Below are 10,649 nucleotides of genomic sequence, written 5' to 3' on the forward strand. Positions count from 1 at the left end.
GCCTGAAACATCATGGTTCTGATCAAAATTGATGAATAAAGTTAGAACACAAATAATATTTAAAGAAAACTGAAATTGTGATATATACATGCAATAATTGTATATTATATTAGAATCACTCTTATATAAATATCAATATCAAATAAACATGAGTAAAATTATAAAGGATTTAGGTAGTGGAAAGTAAGCTTATATATCAATAATTAAGTTTTATAAAGTCCAAAGTTAAAATAAATTGTTTGATGAAGTTTTTAGTTTTAAAAATGAAGTGTAATGAATTTTGTCTCTCAGTAGTTTTGTTCTATATATGGAGTATAAAATTGTTTGTCAATCTTTCTATTTTTGAAAAATTCCTAATTAAATTCTATCTAGAGTAGTTCGGTTTTTTCAAACTAAGAGACCCCTTTTAACATTCCGGAGGTAAATTCTACACAATAGAAAAAAAATCACATGTTCGATATAATGCTTCCGGAAGAGAAGCTTAATGGTATGTCAACATCATTTGCTAACATTTCAACTTTTTGTCTTTGTTTTTGTTGTTTTATTTTAAAATTTTGTTTATTAATAACAAAAAATCATATATGTTTTGTAATTGATTTTGTTTTTTTTTGTTTTAGAAAAATAAAAAATAATTTTTGAAAGTTTTTTTCCTCATTTTTCAATTTTTCTTCCTAATTTTAAAAACAAGTTTTTTTGTTTAAAAAAGTTGAATAAAATTCCGAATAAAATTGTTTTTTAAAACCAAAATTTAAAAGAGAAAAACAAGAAAAAAAATGGATTACCAAATACGCACTTAGAAATTGTTTATTTTTTCTAGTATTTTAAGAAATTTGTAACAGGTTTAGCTAGTATAGGATTAGGTACCAATTAGGTACCTTATCATGGTAACATTATGGATATGATTCACTTTGTATTTGATAAAAATGCAATGATCCAACATGTTCATGTAGATGTGACATGCGAGTGAGGGCATCAAATGCAATGAGTTTGTATAAGACTGGACCACGAAATATCAACCATTATATGTAACCCCATTAATTAGTTGAGTTTCTATTTCAATTGTATATCATAGGCAACAATTAGTCTTAATCATGAGTGTATTATGAACTCCTGTTCGCAATGGATTGTCAGGATTTCTACAGGTGAGAGTGCTTAGATTGTTAACTCAATAAACCTATCATTTTGGGGACAAGACCAAGTAGGGAGCTGAAAGTATTATCACACAAGATGATATCCACTCCTTCATGACTTTGGGGTAAGTAGATGAGTGTTCCCTTAAATGGTGTCTCTAAGACTTAAACAAACGACCCTACCCTCTCTATGACACAAGAGGGGTTTCTGTTTATTGGTTGAACCATAAACATATTGATGTTCACTAGAGAAGCACTAATATTTAAGAACTAAGAAGTAACCTGGAGGTAAAATAGTAATTTGACCCATTTGACGTTATCGACACTTTTGAAGGACTAACTTGCTGTTATTATTTTATATTCGTGGACACATATATATATCTACAATGAGAAGAATTCAAATGTAAACTTTTAGTAGAGTGTACACATGATAACTTGTAGAAAATGAACAAGTTATTATGGTCTTTTAGATAAAATAATGAAGCTTTAACATGAGAAAAAGGAAGAAAACGCTTAGCAAAATAGATAAAATAAGATGATTACGGGTTATAAGTATTAAAAGAGTATTATGCTTGTTTATCATAGTTTTTATGTCTAAATGCATGATTATTAGGCAAAAGAAAGAGGAGTAATTAAGCAACAAATGTCAGACGATGAGACGGGCAACAACCAGGTGATAAGCAAAATGATGCTAAGCAATCTACAATGCTGGAAGACAAAAATGGTTGGCATGAATGTCAGAAAAGGACGAAATTCTCTTTGTATTTTCAAATTGGCGATTTGCAGCATTGCACAACTCTGTCAAAGAATTAATGAATCGCAGACGATGTTAAGTCCTAACGGTCCTTGCCTATAAATACAAGGCTAGCTTCTCATCACAAAGTATGCAAGAATCCAAAGAATAAGCTCACTTCATCCCTTACCTCCCTTTTGTGTTTTAGGTAAGAGCCTAGAGCACACTTGAAAGGAATCCATATCTCGTTCTCTCCCTTAGTGTAATAGGAAGAAAATGGAGCCAATGAGCAAAAGAAATTATGCTTAAAGGCTCGATCCCTTTCTGTATACTTTCACTTGTATTTTATTTTTATTTTGTATTTGTAAGTTGAACTGCATGAGCAAAAAGCCTAAAGTTTTGTTTATATAGGTAAGTTCTTTCTACTTTCATTTTCCCATTTCTTCATCTCTGTTTTAGAAAATGCATGTTTGTATTATTCATCTTGTTCAGTTGAATACTGAAATCAATAATACTTCATTATATTCGAGAGAAAGAATGAAGTATTGAATGTTGTCATTCGAAAGAGTGATGACCTGGATTTAACTAAATAGAGGGTGATGAGAATGTAACACGACAATCTTGTCACTAAATTTCTTAACATACTTATCAGAAATGCTAGTGTATGTGGCGATAAAGTACTAAGAGGTGTCCGTCCTAATATATGATGAGTTGTAAATAATGTGCTCAAATAGATTAGATATAAATCATCTAGTAACTTTGAGTATTTGCATCCCTAAAGGCAAGCAAGCATGACGAAGGTATTTGATCATTTAAGAACAACTTTCAATATCCCATTTGGACAGTTTCAATGGAACGTAATGCCATTCAGATTAAAAAAAATGCTCCATATGAATTTCAAAATATCATAAATGACATATTTAACAATATCAAAACTTTACAATAGTTTATATGGTCGATGTTATGATATTCTCAAATATAGTTGATCAATTAATGTTTCACACTTACAAATGTTCTTCAACGTTATTAAAACAAATGATCTTTTGGTTTCTCAACCAAAAATTAAGTTTTGCAAACAATAATTAGATTACTTGGTTACGAAATTGACCAAGAAATCAACGAGCCAATTCAAAGATCATTCGACTTTCTAAACAAATTTTCAGATGTCACTCTGGAAGAAACACACAGTTACAACAATTTTTGGATTGTGTGAGTTATATTGGAGGCTTTATTAAAGATCTTTGTACAATTTGTTTGCCACTACATGATAGACTCAAGAAGAATCCAAATTTGTGGACTATGAAGCATACACGTATAGTGTAATAAATGAAGACTTTGGTCAAAAGTATCCCATTGAAAAAAGCTTTTTTAGGTAGGTGATTTAAAGAATAAGAAATATGCAAGAACTAGTAACCATTGAAAACAAGAGATCAATCTAATTACAACGAGTGTCTAAGCAATAGGTAAAAGAATTATACAAAAGAATTGAGTTGTAAGAAATTTCTACCTAAAACACTCTTTCAACCAAATTTACCCAACTTATGCAACAAGATTTGCAAGTAGTATACTCGAAGTTGGGGTCGTGTTCCAAGAGAGTTCTTAATAAGCACTTGAAACGAATAAATCAAACAAATTAGTAATTTCAAAAATCTATGAGAATAGTAGGACACACAGTCTGAGTGCATGTCTTGTCGTTCGACTGTGCCATGGCCTTGCCATGTGCATCAAAACAACCAAAAATAAAGTATGCTAATCGGAATAAAGTTAATTCAACGTCGTTTCTGGGTCAGTTTTCAGGTAGGAGGTGTTCCATAAACTATCAACTTAAGTACCTTCAACCTTAGACAGAACTTTACCTGTAGAGTTTCCTTATAACCTAAATCCTATTTGTCCTACTTAGTTTCATTAAACTAAAATAAGACATAATTATAATCCTATTAGAATTAGTGTGATCTTAGGATTATTTAATTCTAAATAATTTAAAATCAAATCAAATCAATCATAAGATCCTATGTTTGCATGCAATTCTTTATTATAGGTTGACGGTTTCTAATTATCAAATTTTATAACTATTATAAAACTAATTAACTAGTCCTATAATACGTATATTATGATTTAATTAACTAAAATCAAATTATAATTAATAAACCATATATCATGCATAACATTACATTAATATAACAATTATATTAGACTAAGGATGTATTATGCTGAATGCAAATTGATTTTTATCTTAATTAATATAACACTTATATTAAAAAAATACATGAAAATCAATCAAACATACACAATATATTAATTTAAATACAATAAATTATATTTAACTAAGCAACATCATGTATTGCGTCATGTTTATCCAATTTCATATATTTAAAATATCAAATCGAACCAAACATTGATTCGGTTCTGATCGAGTTCGGTTGAACCGATTAGGTTAAGATTAGTAGCCATCATTTTCTTCTCCTTCGTTCTCTGCATTCTCTTCATGAAAAGAAGCTGTCATTCTCGCCATTCTCCTTCGTTTTTTATTTTGTCACTCCTTCGTTGTTCGTTCTCTGCATCCGTCGATCTCCTCTTCATTCTCTGTCATTCTCCTTTGTGGGTCTTCTCTCATTCTAGGTTCGATGGTTTGTTCTTCGTTGTTCGTCATTTTTTGATGATTTTCATTTGAACCCCATAGCATTATGTATATTCCATGTCGACTACCCCACTGAACTGAGCCATCTCTTCACTCGCCATTTTTCTCCATTCTGTTTGTTTTCATTTATATTTGTTCTTCCTGAATCAGGCCAATGATGATTGATACTTTGCTTTGCCTACACTGTCTGATAATTTTATGATTGAGAACACTCTGTCTGAAGCCTGATTCTGTTTTCTATTCTTTAATTTCATACAGATTTTCTGTGTGTTGATTTCTTTTCCTTGATTTCTTTCAACCAGGCTTTAAACTCTTTATCGTTCTTTATTGCATTCTCTATGGGTAATATTGGTTCACAAATTATATTTGATCTAACCAAGACTGCTCAAATTTAATTTTATGATGATGGGGGGTTTGTTTTATGTAATGATAATGTGTTTGAATTGAATAGGTTTGGGTTTTAGTTATGAAATATAAAGAAAATGGGTGTGTGTGTGTATACATATATGTGAAAGAAAGAAAAAAAGAGTTTTGTAAATACAGTACTGATGAAATCAAAACAAAAGAGATAAACAAAAAAGTAAATACAGTACACAATGAAAGGGCTTGACTTTCCATTGAAAGGAACAACAACCCACATGACATTTTGCTTTGGGGTTTAGGGTTAAACAATGAAACCAAATGAATCTCTACCTCTAACCTCAAATTTCAAGCTTTCCCTTTCCCCCATATAAACCTTAAGATTTTGTAGTTCTGTTGAGGTTAAACTAATTTCTCCCATCCAACCAAATAATCTAATTGATTCAAACTTTAATTTGTCACCTTTTAAGAAGTTCAACCCATTGATATAAAAAGTGTTTGATAGCTGATTTGTTTTTGCTTTAATTTTCTTTTAGATTTGTTAAATTTGAACATGAATTTCCATTTCTTTTAATGATATAATACTCATTGTTCAAGTTCAGTAAATAATGTGATAAGTGATAAGTTAATGATTGTTACCTAGTCGATTACAAGTTATGGTATGCTTTACTTATTATTTTCTTTGATTATTATTAGTTAAAAATTGTGTGCTTTTTTGTTTGTTTTGTTTGATGATTATTAGGATGACTTCATTCTCTATAGACGAAACTTCAAAACAAAGTTGTTCTAGTCCAGTGTTGGAAAAAAGAAAATCGGTTAAACCATCAACATCGGTATGGAAACATTTTATAAAAGTAGAAGGATGTGATCCTAAATATTCTAGGATTGCTTGTAAACATTGTGGGACTTTATATGATTGTGATTCCAAAAGAAATGGTGTAACTAATTTAAAATGACATTTAGAGAAATGTAAGAAGTATGTAGATCCACTGGAAAATAATGTTGAAGGAGAGGGAGGTTCTAAAAGTATTTTAATGGCTACATCATTCACTCAAGAGAATTGTAGAACAATGCTTGCTAATATGGTTATCTTGGATGAATTGTCATTTAACTTTGTAGGAAGTGAAGGATTTCATCAATTTTGTCGAGCATTAAATCCAAAGTTTGTGATTCCATCAAGAGTAACTGTTGCAAAAGATTATTTTCAAATGTATATGAAGGAGAAAAAAAGTTTAAAAGTGTATTAACTTGAAGTGGCCAAAGAGTTTGGTGCCAAGGATTTCAGCAGTATAAGACTCCAATCTCAGCCCTTTTTCCTCTAGTCATCAACGGTCCAATCCAAGGACATCCTCTAGAGTCTTCTTTATTGTTTTTTGCCACTAATGCTGCTCTTTGCTCTTTGTAGCGGGTATCTAGAGGTGTAAAGGTGGCACTTCCTCCTCCGCCTAGGTTGCCTAACAACCTCTCTTAGCGAATTGCGTTTAAAGCCTCTCTTTTTCTGGCTCAGATCCTCTCTAGCTCACCGAGTTAGGCCTCACCAATCTCGATATTGCACTCATTTGTCTTTTGAGTCGAGCCATCCACGTTACAGAACAACCTGCTTACTAATTGACTCCTTAGGGGTAATAGAAATTTCTGCCTAATGCGCCATTTAAGACTACATAAAATGTCGTTTACTTTCTTGACAAGACGTTTATAAAGGCTTCTAGTGGTGGTCAATTTTAGTGTTTAGTATATACATAGTCGACAACGAGAGTAAGTCCCAATTTTTCTGTATTTCTATTTTTTAAAAAAAGCATACTTGGCTTTTACGTTACAGTAATTTAGTTTATGTAATTTTTTCAACGTAATGGTTTTTTAAATCCCAATTAATTTTGAGTAAAATGGTTCTGTTAAATTATTTTGCTGCAAAAGGGTTTATATCCCTTCACTCGGGACCTTAGATTATTGAATTCAAGATTATAGTATTCATTTTCACCAATAAGTCTTCAATAACTAATTTATTGAATAATATATGATTTTAAAATTACGAATTACAAGTTTTAGAACACAAATTTCAACAAAGGCTAAATCCTCCAAGTAAGAGTGTGCGAAATTTTGATGATCAAGCTCAACTTCATCCCTTACGTTTCTTCTCTATTTTAGATGAGAGATTATAAGAGAATTGAGAGGAATCCATACCCCATTTTCCCCTTAGGTATAATAGGCAAAGATGGAGACAATGAGCATAAGAAATTATGTTTTGAGGTTTGACTTAGTTTTCGTATCTTTCACTTGTAATTTCTATTTAATTCGTGTTTGCAATTTGAACCTCATGGCCAAAAGGCTTAAACTTTATAAATGCAAAATGTTACCCCTTTCACTCACTCATCTCTTTATCTTTTCACAATATTGGTTCTTTGTTTTCATGATAAAATGCAAGACATGGTTAGTTTAAGTAGAGATTATGGATGTTGGTATTATTTATCTTATTTAGTTAGGTGCTTTACTCATTACATCATTCTATTCAAAAGAAAGAATGAGGTAGTGGGTGTTGTCACTTGAAAGAATAATGACCTTGACCTTTTTTATCAGGCAATGAAGAGAATATAGAAATACAAATCTTGTCATTGAATTCCTCCTTAACATACATATAAAAAATGCGAGTGTGTGGCGATAAGACATCAAAAGGTTGCTCTCCTTAATATAGAATGAGTTATAGAAAATGTAATCAACATATTAGGTAAAATCATGTGGTAATTTTTAGTAGTTGCATCTCGAAAAGCGAGCAAGTATGACAATGGCATGAGAGGAGGCTCGTCCTAAATTTGAAATTAACAAATGACTTGTATCACCTTAGTCAACTAATTAATCTTGTAACGTGTCATAGTGCGTGGATATTCCTTCCCCTATATCGCCTAATTAAAACCAAGTTTACAGTCACACATAACCATCACTTTCACCTTCATCTTGTTTCTCTTTGCACTTAGTACAATTAGACTTAAAATAGTTTTTACTGTGAATACATCTATATTGTACAACATGATTTTACATCACACGTTATAACCTTAAGTAACATAGATTCCTTGTGTTCGACCCTAGCTTATCTAGGAAACCTCTCTTTTTACTTACACGTGGACAAGAGAGAGGAAAAGTTGTACGCTATCGATAAATCTTTAGATAGAAACAACGCATAAGTAGGCGTCAACCCTTTTTATCGCATGACCCTAGCTTATCCACCTAGTCTAGTTGCATACTTAGAACATAAATTTTATATCCAAGATAACTTAGAACTCGATGCAGATATTCAAACAAGCAGGGACATATCCATTGTATCCTCAAAATAATGTGTCCAACCTTATTCCTTACTATAGACCATTTAGACTATAAGTTTTGAACTTGATTCATTTTTATGTCGATACATAAAGCTCAAGTGTTCATGCTATAGTCAAGAAAACTTAGTTTATTGGATTCGAGGTTATAAAGAGCAAATGAAATATTTTATTACTTTTAATTGATCAATACCTCAATAATAGCTTTTTGAATATTAGGATATGTTTAACATTTACAAACCACGAATTTTATGGCATAAACCTCAATAATATTCAATTTTTTTAAAGAAATTATTTGCTCATATGGTATTCCCTAGTCTATTGATTCAAACAGAGACATGAAATTTCAAAGCTACTTTTAAAAAATACAATGGATGAAATTCAACACGAGCTTGAAGTTTAGCACAACGAGTCTATCCCAAACTGATAGGCAACACAGAGGTCACAAATAGGATCCTTGGAACTCTTATATGCTGCATTGGACAGAAAAGACCTAAACAATGGGACCTTATTTTAGCCCAAGCAAAGTTTGCTTACAACCATATGAAAAATCGATCTAAAGTAAAGTCACCATTTGAGATAGTATACACTAACCTTTCTAGATTAATTATTGATCTTATTTATTTACCTACTTCTATTGATCTTCCATCGAAAGTTGAGTGTATAGTTGAAATGATAGCTGAATTGCATAAAGAAGCGATTGAACAATTGGAGCAGTTGACAACTAGATACAAAATAAAAGCAGATGAGTGTAGAAGATACGAAAGAATTCAAAGAAGGTGACTTAGTGATGATCTATATCAGTAAGAATCAATTCTCTGTATGCACATACAACAAGTTTTAACCAAGGAAGCTAGACCATTTCCAAGTCTTAAAGAAATATGAAGATTAATGCCTACAAATTTGAGCTTCCAGAAGATCTTCATATCATTTCTATCTTCAACGTGGCTGACCTAACATAATACTATTCACTAGACCAACTCATTCTTTTACCCTAAACTCGGGGACAAGTTTTTTTTCATTTACCTGAGGGGAATTTGATGTAACCAAGGATTTTAAATAACTTTAGTATTCATTTCTTTAAGTCATAAGCTTGTAATGTCCAACTCTTTACATTCTATAATATGTAACTTTTATTTGAAAAGTTACTATTGGTAACTGTTTAGCATAGATTGTTACAAGAGGTTGATGGTTTAAAATAAACTCTTCATCCCATTCAATATACCTTTGAAGCACTTCTTCAAAAATTAGCCTTCTCTCTCAACTTGAGCAGAACACACCAATTCCCTTGCATTAAAAAAGGTCCTCACATAACCAATCCTTGCCAAGAAAATAGTGGGAAAGACTCTTTTGGTAGTGTATTTGTTCATGAAGAAGAATTCGTGTTATAATTCAAGATTTGGAGAAGATTTGAAGAAAGGTCTTCAAAGGTAAAGCTCTTCTCCCTAAGTTTTTCTATAAGCAACCATTGTTTTTTTTTTTTTTTTTTTTTTCTCTCTCTCTATGTATTACTGCTTTTCAACCCAAAATTAATAGCAAACCAATCACTTGCTTTGGCTACGAGATTTGGTCCCTTCATGATGGTCTATGAATTAGGGGCATTAAATGCTTGCTTTTGTAAGAAATCAATACACTAATCATGGTTAGAGATTGACAAAATACTTTTAGAAATAACCTTGTTTTAGCCATTAGTAAAGTGCAATAAGTGGATGATTATTGTTTACCAAAAGGGAAACATACAAGGAATAAATAAGAAAGAAAAGAGAAAGAAACACACACAGATAAGAAAGAGACGAGAGTTGAAGCTGGATTAAAATAAATAATCAATAGAGAAGAAGAAGAAGGAAGCATACAAATGTTTACGTGGATCACAGTTTAGATAAGAAGAAATGAGACTTGTTGAGTTGAACGATTGATATCGAGTCTCCGAGTCAAATCGCGATTTATTACGAGTCTATTGAATAAGTGGGCTTTTTGGACCTTTCACATGTGGGCTCAAGAAAAGTTTTGCATTTTTATCTTCTTTCTTTTTTTTTTTTGCGTCTTTACACGGGTTATATTTGTAAATAGTTTTATCCTATTTTCTATATTTAAAACAACAATAATGATAAAAGAATGAGAAGAATAACAAAATAGAAGGTTTACTTTCATACATGATAAAATAGCAAAATCCAAAAATATGAAGAAAAAAATTATTGCAACGAGCCATAAATACCCTGTAATTAAAATTAAATTCTCAATACAAATACCTATAAAAATCCTAATTTTTCCCCAAAACCAAAAAATTAACACCGATTTCTTTCATCAGTTGCAAAAATTATTGGAGTTTCTAGCTTCGTCTCCTTCAAACCCTTCAAAGTCTTCATACATTTAAATTTTCTTCTTGCCTGCTTCTCTAACTAGAGACTTTGGGATTTTCTTCATGTCGGCTCCTCTAACCGAAGAATCACATGTCGAACAACCCATACTGCAAACTC

The 10,649-nt window shown here is 31.3% G+C and overlaps 1 non-coding gene across 1 annotated transcript; it reads left to right on the forward strand.

Annotated features, from left to right (window-relative positions):
* Positions 1-4,647: 4,647 nt before the first annotated feature.
* LOC116402305 lies at positions 4,648-4,729 on the forward strand. Its single transcript, XR_004214817.1, has one exon. It is a non-coding gene; the product is annotated as a small nucleolar RNA SNORD34 (small nucleolar RNA).
* The last annotated feature ends 5,920 nt before the right edge of the window (positions 4,730-10,649 follow it).

Source organism: Cucumis sativus, chromosome 2, assembly GCF_000004075.3.
Source record: "Cucumis sativus cultivar 9930 chromosome 2, Cucumber_9930_V3, whole genome shotgun sequence".
Taxonomy (NCBI): domain Eukaryota; kingdom Viridiplantae; phylum Streptophyta; class Magnoliopsida; order Cucurbitales; family Cucurbitaceae; genus Cucumis; species Cucumis sativus.